This window comes from Lates calcarifer, linkage group LG2, assembly GCF_001640805.2.
Source record: "Lates calcarifer isolate ASB-BC8 linkage group LG2, TLL_Latcal_v3, whole genome shotgun sequence".
NCBI classification, from domain to species: domain Eukaryota; kingdom Metazoa; phylum Chordata; class Actinopteri; family Centropomidae; genus Lates; species Lates calcarifer.
The window spans coordinates 23,334,991-23,350,086 of record NC_066834.1 but is presented as its reverse complement, the minus strand read 5'-3'; positions in this window follow the sequence as shown (position 1 = coordinate 23,350,086).

The following is a 15,096-nucleotide window of genomic DNA, read 5'->3' as shown; positions in this document are numbered from 1 at the left end:
CATAGAAACCAACATCCAGCTCTCCCGACCCGCCTGGCACTGCATCACCATGGCAACCACTCTCTTGCTCACAAACCCTCATAGATTTTTTTTTTTCTCCACAGCTACATTTCCTGAAGGCTGGTTCCAAACATGACAGCTAGCCATCCAACTGGTGTTAAAGCACTTCAAGGTGAAGTTATGACAGTGTCATGTCTTAGATTCGCCCCCCTCCAAAAAAAAGTGGGAAGGCAGATGAAAATAATTCAGGACAGCTGTGTTGTAATCATTTTAGAACTGATCTCATTAGTGAATTACCATAATGCACTGAAGCTATTCTTCTGAGATGTGGTAACTGTTATTGTATCTTAGCCATTTTGTTTTCCTGAGCTGCTGCTTATTTATGAGATATGCCAACCGCTTTAGCACTCAATCTCAGATCCCAGATCCGGATTGTCATTACAATAAAAACAAAGGCTTCGAGAGAAACTAATCAGATTATATTGTTGTTTTTTTAAATCATGAATATATTATAGTGATGTCAATTTGCATGACTTATTATTCCACCTCCATATTCTTACCAAAAAAGTGATATTTTACATGCAAACAATCAAACATTTGTAGATAGTGAGAGTGAGAGTTTGTTTTTGTGAATATTGTTTTTCTGTGATTACTACATGTGAAATAACTACAGCCAATTCTGTTTCAAGATCATCCGTGTCAACATAAGGACATTTCTATTTCATTTTAACCTGGACCTTCTTTTACTTCTCATTGCCAAAATTTGCTGATCAGAATTTTATCAATTATGATTTTTCACTTTACAGCTTCATATCTTTTGATTTTCAGGGAGCATGTTATATATTTCAACAAAAAACAGAGGGCTATCCGAAGATTGGAACTTAAGTTCCCTTGTGAGACACACTTTATGAGTGACTTTTTTGCCTATCTCCTGAGTGAGCTTTAATTCCAGTCCACGGGTGCCATTCTAATTTTTATTGCAATAAAACAGACATACCCTAGCAGTTGCTATGATTACCACAGACTGATGTAAGTACCATTAGCTATTGTTCCTATTTTGCTTTTGTGCTATTGTATCTTTAGTGAAATGTACAAGTTAAGTAGCCATCATCAGTGAAGCTTCAAAGGTCAACACGTACTTACTGCGATTACTTTTGCCATGGAAACCAAAGTAATGGACAAACAGTCTTTTATTGCAGCAGTGATCTAGTTCTGTATATATCATATGGTTATTTTTCTTTCTTGTTTAATAATTGAAATGTTTCTTTCTTTTGGTGTGATTTGTCTCTGTATGCCATAATGAGGTGTGTACCACACTACAGATCACATCCTGATCCACTTCTACCCATCTACTGTATCTTCCTCACTCAATTCATTAATTTTCTTCTTTTCATTGTCTCAGTGGACTGTTACTATATCTGGCATTCACTGTTCAAGCTGCACATGACAATTAAACTGACATGATGACAAGCTTTGTACTGACAAGTTAACAGCTGCTGACACCTCAGCTCTTGTCACCTTTAATATCAAAGTAACAAACAATGACAACTCTGTTAAATTCAGCATTCAAAAACGCAGGCAAAAAAATAGTGTTTGAACAGTATTGGTCATTAATTCAAACAGTGCTGTTGACCCCACCAATAGTCACCATTATTTTTTGTTAACAATGAGCAAGTAGTTGGTTTCATTTGCTTTAAAGGAACTACTTGTAAGTTTTGCTATCACTACATAGCCAATGCTAGAATTAACAACTGTTTATTTACCAGTCTGGAATAAACATTTGGCATCAAACCCTTTCCTTTGCTCACCAAGACCTGCCTCTAGCAGTGGAAATCAATGCCAATGTTAACTATCACCTTTTTTCTAATGAGTAGTCTGCCTTGAAGACAAAGCTCTGCTCAGGGGGCATATTGTAACCTCTTGTATTGTAAACACAATTATGGCTGAAGGTCTTGGCAAGCAACCATAACCACCACCTGCTCCAGGCAAGAAACCATGTTCAGAGCCACAGAAAAATTCCAAATAGCCCCTTTAAATCCCCTGAAAACTTGGTTTCAAGTATTTCTCTAAAACAATACATATTACTAAATATAAAAATAAATAAATAAATAAAATAAAATAAAAAACTCAGGAGCTTATCTGGAAACATAAGCAAACAATCTACCAACTGTCATCAAATTCTAATTTAAATGTCGCTAAATCCCAACTGAACCACGGAAGTAAGTGAGTCACCTTTTTCCAACAAAGCCCCATCCCCTTCAAAACAATGAGAAAAGCAGAGAAAACCACAAATACAGAAAATTCTCCTGTGAACTAACCAAACTGTCAACTATCAGAAAATGCTGTGTTCATGCAGGACCCCATAACTCATACTAAGAAGGTGATGAAGAAAATGGGTTTTCAGGGCCTGCATTATCTTACATGATGCAGCAGATGAAGCATATGATAGCAACAAACCTTTTCTGCTTTAATAGGTGATATTGCACAACCTCATTGCTATGGTACAATTAAATACTAAATAAATTACTGAGTAACTAATGGTTATTTGCTTCCCAGCGCCTGTTTTACTGTTGACTATCATGAGCTTGTATTTATGGTCATTTTAAAACACACTGCTGTTCTCATAACTTTCATTTACAATGGGGAGGGAACTGAATGCTTGCACCATCTGGTACCATTTCTACCTCAAAGAGAAAATGCTTCAAGTCTCAATAGGGATTTTCATTAAAACCTGATCTACAATGAAATACTAAGGCAATGATGCCACTTAAAATTTCATTTGACTAATCCTTTACTTATGTTGATTTCCTTGTGCAGTCACATACTGTTTTAAAGAGGTAATAATCACTACAGCAACAATTACAGTCATAGTTGGATATTTAGGCTTTCAAGTACAAAAAGTCTAATATTAAAGCTAAATAAATAAATGCCATTTTCACTGGATCTGTACCAATACCAAAATCTGAATGCAGTGAGATTTAATTTACCATGAGAGTTCAATTTGCTTAAGAAAAACCTCTTCATTGGTGTATAGTAAGGTCAATTTAGTGTGAAAGCATGAGAGCAGTTTGCAACAGTTGTGTCCATGGAAGCACCTTTGTGTGTGTTGCGATAAATATTGCATGCTCAGATGTGTTTTATTGTACTATATATGACAGCTGGCCACAGCGTGTGAAACTGCAGTGCATCTAGATGGCTGCTTTTGGGTCGGAGACAGATCATGATGTCTCTGAGCAAAGTGGAATCTAGTATCAAAGGGCTGCCTTGGAGAGGCGACACAGAGGAAGAGGGCCTTATGTTGAAGCTTGAAATATTTATTTGATACAACAGACACTTACAGTTGCTGCAGCGCAAGAGAGACATGATTGAAAACCACAGCAAGCCATTAATGTTTCACATGTGGTTGTGTGCGATCCAAATCTATTTTTTATTATTCTCGTGTTATTTATATAGTCAACAAAGACTTGGACTTGTAGGCAATTAATCATTTTGCTCACTTTTCTCCCCATTTTTCCACAATGTTCACTGAACATATTGTTTCAACTGAAGGCGCCGCCTTAAATGAATTCTTATTAGCCATCTAAAAATAGTCTCCTGGTTTCAGGGTCTAGCCTGCCTATAATCTGACAAGCACAGAGGGAGCATCATGACCAGCCAGCTGCCAGAGCCTCAGTGAAAAACATAAAGAATATGGGCATTATATAAATCTCCTGTGGAATATCAGTAGCTGCTATGAAAGATTTCTTGCCAATCATTAGCACTGGAAAATCAATATGAGGAGACAGCCACTGCTTGTCTCATGTCGCACAGTACGACTGTAATACTAGTGTATTTTTTTTATCCTTTTTTTCAGATAATGTTCTATCATCATCATCATCAGCTATTGGTGTTGATGACATAAGCAGATTTTATGAGATCTCATGCTGTGCATTTACATTAGATTAGTTTGCTGTGCTTTACTATATGTTTTTATGTGCTTTGTAACACTGCATGCTTTATCTATATCTGCTCATTGTCTATTTATGTGTTCGTTTACAGTATATCATTATTGTCATTGACAATAGAGTCACTAGTCAGAGGTTTTTACATGATGGGTTTGCAGTGCTTACGTTAAGATTAGTAGCTTACTGGTGTTAACACAGTAGCAAAATTCTGAAAACAAAACTGCCATTGACATTGTCAACCCAGTATCCTCTGTTGTGATACATGTTGCAAACTGCAGTTCTGTTATTGGCCCCAAAAGTAGCCAACAGTGCGATACATCTATGGATATATAAGTCACCAAACTAGAGTACAAGTCAGTTGTTAAGGTCGAAGTCAGGGTAAAAGTTGAAACTGATCTTCCAATATGAGGGTACTGCTATTCTGGCCCACTGTACACTGTAAGTTTAACTTTGCTTTCTATTTTTGTCCCATTTTAGCAGTTGATTGGTTTCAATTTCTCTGTAAATATGATGACACCAGAAGACCTACATGTTCAGAACAAGTTATAGGAAGTTGTATCATTTGCTTTGCTTGACTGTAACTCTTGGGCTGGAGTGAGGTTGAGAGATAAATGTGTGCTCTCACTTCATGCTAAAAACTGTTCATGAAATCCTCACTAGACCATTTAACTCATGGGATCAAGAATCAAACACCAATGCGATCAATGTGCACATACACAGAGGCGATAGATGGTGAGCTAAAAAAAGAGCAATTGCTTTGGGAATATCAGTGTCTTTGAGTGTAATCTGTCTTCTTGCATTCCCTTCAGTCACCATGGGCAACGTTTCAATGTCTGCAGTGCAACGACCTGGATTCCAGTCCACTGGGAAGAAGGTGGGGATGCAGGATAACAAACTGCACGAGGGACCTCAGCAAGGATTGGCTTTAACACATGCACCAATTACAGTGAGCACAGCGTGCATCCTTTTCCAAACACTGCTGAGCGCGCCACACACCCCCTGAGAAAACATCTGCTTCCGTACACAGATCCCAATTCTACTCCCACATATACACGGGTATTATTCTGGTACACATGAGCACACACACATACAAACGCAGACAAACCTTGCAAACACACACAATTATGCACTAAATAAAATAACAGCTTTTTGTTAAATAATATAGCACATTTTAATTTCCTTCTTTCACATCAAAATAGAATTGTAATGAATATCTCTTTTGCTATTATCCTTATGCTCACCAACTGTGAAATTCTAAATTATTTCCAAAAGCACCAAAACAATCAATCTAATTTAATCTTTTATTATTTCTATTTTCATAAACACGAACAAACCATTTTATGAAATTCAATGCAATTTTAACTTTGCTGGTCTGTGAGATTTACAAACTCTGTGCAATACAATACTCGACATACTGTATAGTACTGAGTTTGTAAATGCATGTTCATATGTTTTGATCACCCAGTCAGTACTAATATATAGTCAATCACCACAATGGCAATAAGATTATGTGTACAGATCAACTTGTAGAGGTAGGAATCAAGTCCCAAAATTAAGAGGTATCAAGCATTCTTCCAAAGAAAAGAAAGAATATAGTATAAAATACATGTCTTTGCTTTATTTAATAACAATATCCTATGATTGGATATTCAACCCTCTTTACATATTACATGTACAATATATGTTGGGTTGCCCACTCAACAAACCATCATGTAATTATAACCTAAGCTGCCTAAGCTAGAGAGACAAAATGCCCCTAATTTGCATGCAGATGGACTATTGGGACAAACGGGGATCTCATGGTGCAAAGTGGGGCCAAAATTACGATGAATGACCCAAGGTTTATATCTAAAGATAACAAGCAGTATATATTCCTAATTCAGCCTCTGAATAACAAAAGTTATAAACTCTAAATAATTATTTCTTCTGGTTTCGACTTTTTATCCAGGGATAATTCGATCGTTTGTTCAAATTTCATCATGTTAAAAAATGGATGAAGCAGGAGCACAAGCCTTAAGAGTCCTAATGCCCCCTTATGCCAGGATCAGACTACATAATTTTTTTTGTCTTTCACAATGGCCCCAATGTCAGATTAGGCAATCATTGAGCCATAAATTCTTGCAGCGTCTCATCATAGTTCATGCCCATGCATGTCGTCTTGGAGAAGGGCCAGGCGATTGTTAACACGTTGTTAAGCATTGTCAAGAGCATACCAAACCTACAGGTGGCGATATAACTCTAACACCACGGTTTCACCAGACAGCATATAGATCAGCGAGAAGGAACACATCGTAGGAGTCACACTAGGCAGGAAAATATTCAAAATTCGGACATACTGGATGTTTTGTTGCAGTGTTGTGAACCATCCTAGACACCATATTGCTGTTCTCCAATTGTGTCATATTACAAGGCCATGCCTGTGCTCAGACCCAATGCTGAAAATTTGTTGACTACTACAACATCATGTCACAATTGGGCTGAATGTGTAGTCTGAACTGGGCCTTAATCATAATCTACAGATAAACTTAAGATACCAACCTAAAAATACAAATATATAATGTCCTCGGTTTACAGATAGTATAATTTATTCAAAGATTTAAGAACCACATGTACCAAATGCTTGTATTGTCACCTAAATGACCTTCAGATAACATCATCATTACTCGGTGGGTGTAGATCTGTTCACACAGGTGCATGCTACCCATCAAATTTAGTTTTCAGCAGTTTGATCTGATTATGTATTCCCTTTTCCCCATTTTTATTCTATTTGTCATTTGGCATATCTTTTTTCTTTTCCTTTTTTTGCACATTCATGACCTGCAGTTAATAGCCCAACATCACAGCCTTGTATTCATCATTTATTCATCATTCATCTTGAAGATCAACAGACCAAGACAAAAGGCACATCAGAAAGAAAGCAACATAAAGCAATACCAAAGTTAGGATTTATTAGTATGGGTTATCTCAAAAATAGAAACTGGCTTGATAAGAATATTCAGAGTATAAGAAAATTATTACAGCCAGTTTTTTCAGACACTCAAAACTCTAATCTCACCTGTTGACACTGAGGAGGGTGGAATTTGCAGTTCAAATTGGTACAAATTTTGGTATGAATTCATGCCTGTGTTAATGCAGATATCCTGCTCTTACAAAGGCAAGAGAACAGAGCAAATTTTGAGGCAGTCAGTAGGCATAAACAGATCTATCTACCATCTGGCTTTGCCTTTCTCACTTTGATAAAAAATATTCTCACACATCATAAAGGCTGTGCTGGGTTACATTTATTTGCTGATTCTGACCAGCAGTCTTAAATTTAAAAAAAACATGGTTGCATTTTAAATTGATATTTGTGTAAATGTATTACTGTTTAATGCTGCATTAATACCGGCAATTATTTCCCAGTTTGACTGATCAACAATGTGAGATCACAAAAATAAGTCTTGCCTTCCTTTGAATGCTGTTACCTAATACTAGATATTTTCACATATAGGTATTGAATAAAACCCCAAAAAGACACAGGTGTCCCTGCCAGATAGTGATAACCTGTCCTCATCATCGTCCTGGAAGATGTATTAGGGGATCGTCCCTTTCAATTGGTTAAAGAGGGAATATTATGTGCACTGCATCTGCACTCTCTAACATGAGGGGTGTGCTCTGTGTGTTTCCCAATCACAAATCACAAAGACAAGAGCCTCAATTAAATTTTGGGAGAATAAGTGCATAATCTCCTGTGCTTGTATGCATATCAAACTGTTTGGCTATTCCATCCAGATTCCAAGTCTATACACTGAAATCATTCTCACTCAGATTATATAAGGATCAATGCACACTGAGCCCCCATGAAAGATCTCACAGCACTTTCTTCAAAACTCCAGACACCATTTTCTCTGGACAATCAAAATCATATTTTATGTTCTGCAAATGGGATTATTATGGAGGCCTGTTGGTTTATGAAGTAACGTACTATAAGTGCTTTAAAGAGGCTATATTCCTTTTCATGCAGCATTTACAGCAGTGCTGTTAGTGCACAGATGTAAATGTACCCAAATATCACCAAAAGAATAGCATTTTTTTGTCTATTAAATAAAGAAATAAATCCATATTTTTCAACAAGTTGTTGTAGTTTTAGCCAAATGCACAGTCCTGTTTGCAATATTATTGATAAAAACATGGTGATGAGAATTTCACTGTTGCCTAAAACATAGGGAACATGATCTTCCCACATATTTGAGGTGCTGCTCATTTATATTTTGGTTGCTGCATGTAATATTTGTGCTTTGAGACTTTGTACCTCCCACACAAGAACGTCCTAAGAGAACAGGAGATTGGCCATTATTAAAACCTGCAGTGGTGCAGTAGGACTTGCAAACTGATGCAATATTCATATAAATTTGACAGAGTTCATTCACATTTTTCTGTTGCAGAATAAAATACAACATGCATACTTGTCACTATATGAATAAGTACATGTCTTTGCTAAATCCCCTGATTTGTCATCACTCACTGCCAACTGTGTGCTGTCTCAGCACACAATGCCATGAATCAAGAGTGTGGGCAAACAGAGTGGTGGAAATAATGATGGTGGAATTCCAGCCTGTCTTTCTAACAAATTTAACTACAAAAAAGTTATGCACTGTAATCCAATTTTTGTGAATACAGACTTGACTAACCCTGTAGCATGCTGATGACCTACCAGAAGAAGCAACCACCTCTTGACAACCATAACTATGTAAGGCTGACAAACCCCACCTCTGTATCCATGACTTGACAGTGACTATGTAGGTCAACATCCTCTGACAGGCTCTATATGCTTAGGGAGGGTAGCTGCACATTGCAGAGGTAACTCGCGCACAGGGTGACAGACACAGACACACACAGAGACAGAGACACACACACACACACACACACACACACACACACACACACACACACACATACCCTTCAACCATTAAAGACTAAGCAGTCAGGACAGGTGCAGAAAGAGGTCATGAACATCTCAGCACTAAGCAACTGATACATCTCTGTAGCACCATGGAAGATGAGGACACAGTGACATCACACAGCTCACCTCATTTCACTCGACTACAGTACTTCACTACAAAAATGTTATGGCCAAAGTGGGCTGTTAGCATCCAGGAAGCTCCCAACATAGAAACCACTACAGTTCCATTCAGAGATAAGAGCAAGATACAAATCCACATTTCACTCAAAATTATGTTGTAATTAAAAGGCACAGCATACTTAAACTTACGTTCCAGAGGATAAGTGAGTGAGATGTAGTCATTCACAGGCATGACAGGCAATCACACAGACAAATTTCAACACTCACTGTAGCTCCTATACATTGGCAGGTTCATAAATGTAAGAAGAATTATTTATCATGCGAAAGAGCCACAATACACTGGCCATAAGGCAGGAGTCCCTAATTACTGCCTTGTGGGGCCTTGCTTATCATCAGCAGCAATTTTTGTGTGGCAAATATTCCCACAACAGCCTTTGATGTAATTACTTTCCAAACAGCTCCCCTCTAGCCAATATCCTGTTCTAAATTCATGGCTTGGCTTGTTTGCGACGTCACTGGAACACACACGTTTTTCATTTGTTGCCCTGTAGAGAACAGAGACGCTGCAACTCCACTGACACAAGGGAGCAAACCACAAATTATTCACCACCACAACAGAGAGTAAACAGGTGAAGTGAAGACTACTGAAGACACGCTGGTAAATATGATTCATAATTTTAAAAATGGTATGGCCAATTCAAAGATTTTTAGTTTAAACAAAAGGCCTGTATTTTTGTGAAAATGCAGTGCAAATCTGAATGACTTTTTTAATTCAATTGGTGTTGCGTGTAATCTATGTGATCAACAATTTGAATTGTGACTATAAGCACACTCTGTGAAAGATGAAATTCATGGGTTCATCACTGAACTCAGTAAATAAATCAAAATGTAAAATATCTAATAAATAAAAAATCTAAATATTTTCTAACAATGTAATCAAGAGACTGACTGTTATAATCAGAGTAAAATGTCTAAGCCATGTCAGCAGCTCTACGAGGCCATACTATCTAAAGCCACATGCTAAATCCTCACACATCTTAGTTTAGCAAGTTAGCATGCTAAGATTTGCTAATTAGCACTAAACACAAATTAAACCATGAATGTACTAGCAGAGAGGTTCACTCAACTCATTACAATCCATCCTCAAGGGGACATGAATGTGTACATTTTAATTCTCAATTGAAGACATGTCACTGAAAACCACAAATGTCATCTTGACCCATGAATACAGGTAGGGCTGAACGATTTATCAAAAACGAGCCACAATTGCGATTTGAACAAATGTGATTTGCAAATCACAAAGACTGCGATTGTTTTTACAACAGTCAGTGCACACGTCATTACACTTTTTTTTAGCTGCCTCACGGTTCACACACAGAGCACTGCAGGAGCAACAGAGCGATAGGCTGTAAACTTCACAACCAAATCGAGTTAGATACTTGAAAACGGAGGGCAGAGCAACAGCACGACACAGTCAGTGTGAGTCGCCCCGATTCTCTCCGCTCTGGTGTCAAGTTCTACCTGCATGCCCATCCTGAGAATGGACACAGCTAAAGCCGGTGTTATGACAAATTAAAACCGATGGACAGTGTCATCAGGCTGGCAAGAGAGATAACTGAGCTGTAACCAAGACGCCAACAAGTCTGCAGTGTTTCTGCTATACATATTATGTAGCAGCAGCAGAAAATTATTGCCACTGATATTATAAAGTTGCAGAATACCCGGTTGAGCCAAGAAGGAGAGAGAGAAAGAAGAGAAAAGGAGAGAAAATGAGCTAGTTAACATTAAGTTAGGTTTGTATTAGTATTTTGTATTTTCTACCGGGACAAATACTGTAGAGTTTTAATTGTCTGTGTCTGTTTCTACCTGCTCTGTGGGCCTGTCAGTCTCCTGTCTTGACTTTCAAAATTCAGGTCATTCAAAGTCAAATCGCAATCGCAATATCTGTCAGAAAAATCGGGGGCTAAAGGAAAGGTCAGGGCCTCACCAAAGTATTTAAGATCATCTTCTGGAGACTATGAATATGATCCAAATTTCAATGCAATCCATCAAATAGTTGTCACTAAAACACAAAAAAGTCAAACTGTTGGTGGTGCCAGAAGAAACGTCGGGGGGGTTAACCAGAGTCAGTAGGTTTCATTATCTGGGAACCAAGACTGTCTGTACAATATTTCAACTTTATTTGTTCTGGTCGTTGTTGAGACATTTCAAGTCCAAAGCAGTGGACCGACCATCTGACTGACAGGCAGATAGAGTATACAGAAGAACCATGCCACTATGGCTGAAAATTAAAAAAAAAGAAAAGTTACATTTGCAACAGTCAACATAACTTACTCAAGATTACTGCTAGCAGCTCAGCAAACATCAGATTTGAATTTATGTTTAGTTACCAAGCAGCCATTACTGTCCATCCTTTATTTCTTAGGTGTTATAAAGTAGTCAGACATAATAGTGTTGTCTTACTCCTCCTAAAAAGCTTCCTCACACACCTTTTTTTGGTGCTGCCTGTTCTTTGTTTGCTGACATTGATATTTCAATAGAATTCAAGTTAATTACATTTTCTCTTTGCCACCACACCAAACCACCTTAGTCTTAATATACCTGTGCAAATCCACAGTTGTCCTTTAGAGGCAGAAAATTCATGACAAGTAAACCAAACTACCAGGCCTGTGTGTCCGCTTGATAAATAACACACGTCTCCAGGTGTAGAATACAAGGATCAAAATGCTTAGTAAATTAAGCTCAAAGAGGCTTCAGAGGCATTCACAATTACGTCCTTTTCATCACAATGGCACTCATTAAGGAGAGCTAACTCTACTGAGACAATGTACTCAGGCAGTTGTCGGAGCTCAAAATACGTATACCATAACATTGTCATGTGAATAAACTGGGATTCATTTAACACATTTTCATTCAGCAAACTGACTAAGGCTAAAGTCTTTGTTTGTGCCTTCCCTTGAAGTCACTGCCCCACAACTTTTATTGTGTTCCAAGGAATGAAGTGGCCAATAAATAGTGAAATGTGCCTTTTCTGAAGATCTTTTATTCATGTACTGCTTCTATAGCTATAAATCAAAAACAAATAAGTCTCACTGTAATGTAAAGTAACCTGTTTTAGGCATTTTTCATCACATTTTCTGACTATCGCAACTTTATTAGTGACCGAAGTGTTCACCCAGGCCACCAACCTTAACAAAGTGCAGGATCCAATTTCAGTTCTGGCTTTGAGAGCGCCAAAATGATCACTTTAAACAGCCAGACATAATTTTGCCTAATAGAATACATTATCACATGGCAACGGCCAGAGTTTGTTTTGTCACAGAAAAGATTATAATGCCCTGCTGCAAGTTTTCTGTTACACACTGTGAAATAAAGATCACAAACTGAAGGTTTTCAAATGAATGTGACCTTTGAACCAGATATCTGTCAGCACTTTCACAAATGCATCACCATCTTCATAATGACTTGATGAAATCTGCTCCAAAAGATCGTTACATATTTTGGGTGGGGTGGAAAGGGGGAATGCATTTCTGCTCATGTAACTTGACAAATTGTGCTTCAAGGTTTCTATTTATATCTTTCTCATCTCACAGGGAGGGTAGAATCTTCCCAATTCCCTTGCCGTTTGCCAGAGGCTTAGTGTGACATATTGCTAATCTGGTTATTATGCAATTTATCAGCCGTCTCTCTTTTACAGCCGTGCATGGATATTATGCAGGTTTCTTATGAGCCTAACTGCAATAACACTGCAAGGAGCTAATGAGCAGCCGCTACTACTGTGGTAATACATCTCAAGTCACTTCAGGGTACTCTTGTTGCAACAACTTGTTAGTCTAAGTCACTCCATTAAACTAACCAAATTATTTTTTTGCTAATGATATAGAGAGCCTCTCAGGCTGGAACCAATGGATTGTGAACAAAACAAGCGAAGAAGATGTCATCAGAGTCTACTGTTTGACAGCAAATACTTCAGGAAAGAGAAGTTGCAGACCTTGCAGCAGACCAAAAAGCCTCACGTAACCAGTACCCTGAATGGATGCAAAGGGAAGCGGGCATTTCAGCAAGGATTCATTATTGCCTCTGGCATCTCTCAACATATGAGGTATGGCCACAGCCAAAGGAGGAAGCTGTTTTTGCAATGTGAGCGCGGCTTGATATGGATGACAGATTGAGAGTGGCCTGAAGCAAACATCTTCCAGAGCCTTAGATGGTCATCCTTTTTCAGCAGTGGCTGCATTTTTGCACCATCAGCTAATTAAGGGTGGCCTGTCATTAAAGACGCGTAAATCAGACCTTAATGTGATTCAACAGTCTTGGTGAGACACTGGGCGGGAAGAATGGGGTCCTCTGATTTAATGGGCCCTGAGCAGAAGGGGATATAAGTCTTGATAATGATGGCCAAGTACAGTGTATTGATCACCGCTCCCTCTGGTGTCTATGTGGGTTAAAGCAGCCAGGAAGGAAATTGAACTGGGATTTCTCAGCTGTGTAGAGCAAGCTTACACAGAGGCGAGGTGGTCAAAATAACTTGACTAATGTGTTTGTATAAGACCACTCTGGTTCACTTTGTCATTTCTACAAGATGCCCACTCATTTGTCCAGCTGGCCACAACTATAGCAAAATAGTCAATTCTGTAGGGATTTTGGTAATAGATTGTTCTTGTCACATAAAGTGTTCTCTTTCTAAGGGAAAAAAAAACTAACTTTACCTAACTTGCAGATGACAACTGTCCCGGAATATTTCTGCACACAAAGGATTGCGTTCTTTGTAAATAGTTCTCTGATTTGTGACTCTTTAATTGTCAAAAGGATAAACATTCACACACAGTGAGTGCCAAGTACCAAAATTAATGGTAAACTCTTAAATCTGCAGTTCCAACTCTGTTCTACACACAATTCCCTTCCCTGTCACCACTCCTTCATAAGAGTGTTAAATGCTGGCAGAGGCTGCACTGGGAAATTGTTAAGACAGTTAGGGCTTCCTCTAATTATAAGACAACAGGAGCAAAAGTTTGACAGTTAGCAGTTTGGCATTTTGCATTCCCATCATTATTGAAATGAAACATTAAATATTTATTGCATACGAGTCGGGGGGGAATCATTTGGCCCAGTGTCATTAAGATTTTGGTTAATTATCACGGCCCATTGGGTCCAGCACCTCCTGCAATGTGCTACTACCCTCTGTCCATTATCCACTATGTAATTATCAACACACACTGTCTTGCCACCATCACAGCATTTGCTCTTGGAAACATGTTCATAATTACCTCAAGATGTTGATTTGGCAAATGCTGTTAATGGAGGGCTCCTGTTAGTTTCCCTGGTTTTGAAATCAAAAGGCATTTATGGAGACTCTTGGGAGTGCGATCTGCAATTACCTGTTCCTGCAGTTTTCAACTCAGTGTTTTCAAAACTGCTCTCTTACCATGTTTTCATCACACTATATTTTAAATCAAAAGTGCAACAATGGTGTCCTGTCTTAGTGTAATAGCAATCTACTGTCTGTCAAGCTGAGTATGGTGTCTTTCAAAAATGAAATATTATTGTTTAACAAGAAAGATGTTGGTTGTACTTAAAAATATACGCAACACAGCCCATTAGGTCAACACAGTGTCAGGAAATTCATCATTTTCTGATACACAACATCCACAGAAAGATCTAATAAAAACAGCCTACCGGACAAGACTGGCACAAACCTTGGGAAGATCTTGCAGAGAAAGGGTCTCACTTCCAACGCAGTCCTTCCCTGAGTACAAAACAGCAGGCAGAAAATAATGGAAATTCCCTTTAACAACACTAATTTTAGATACACTGCATATTAAAAGGTTTTTGAATAAAAAAACTATAAAAATATTTTACAATCTTACAATATGTAAGGATGGACAAATCACAAATGTAACATGTTTTTTATAGCAGTCCTGTAGCTAGTCCCCCCAACAGAAATGTTTGTATTTACTATTGGTTTACACTGTATAGCTCCTTATAAAGTATCTTTATTTCTGGCTAAGGAATCTTTACCACTGACAGCGTTACAGTCTCTGTGACTCACCAGGGTTCAGAGGACTTTAATAGAGATAAAAGGAGTACGCG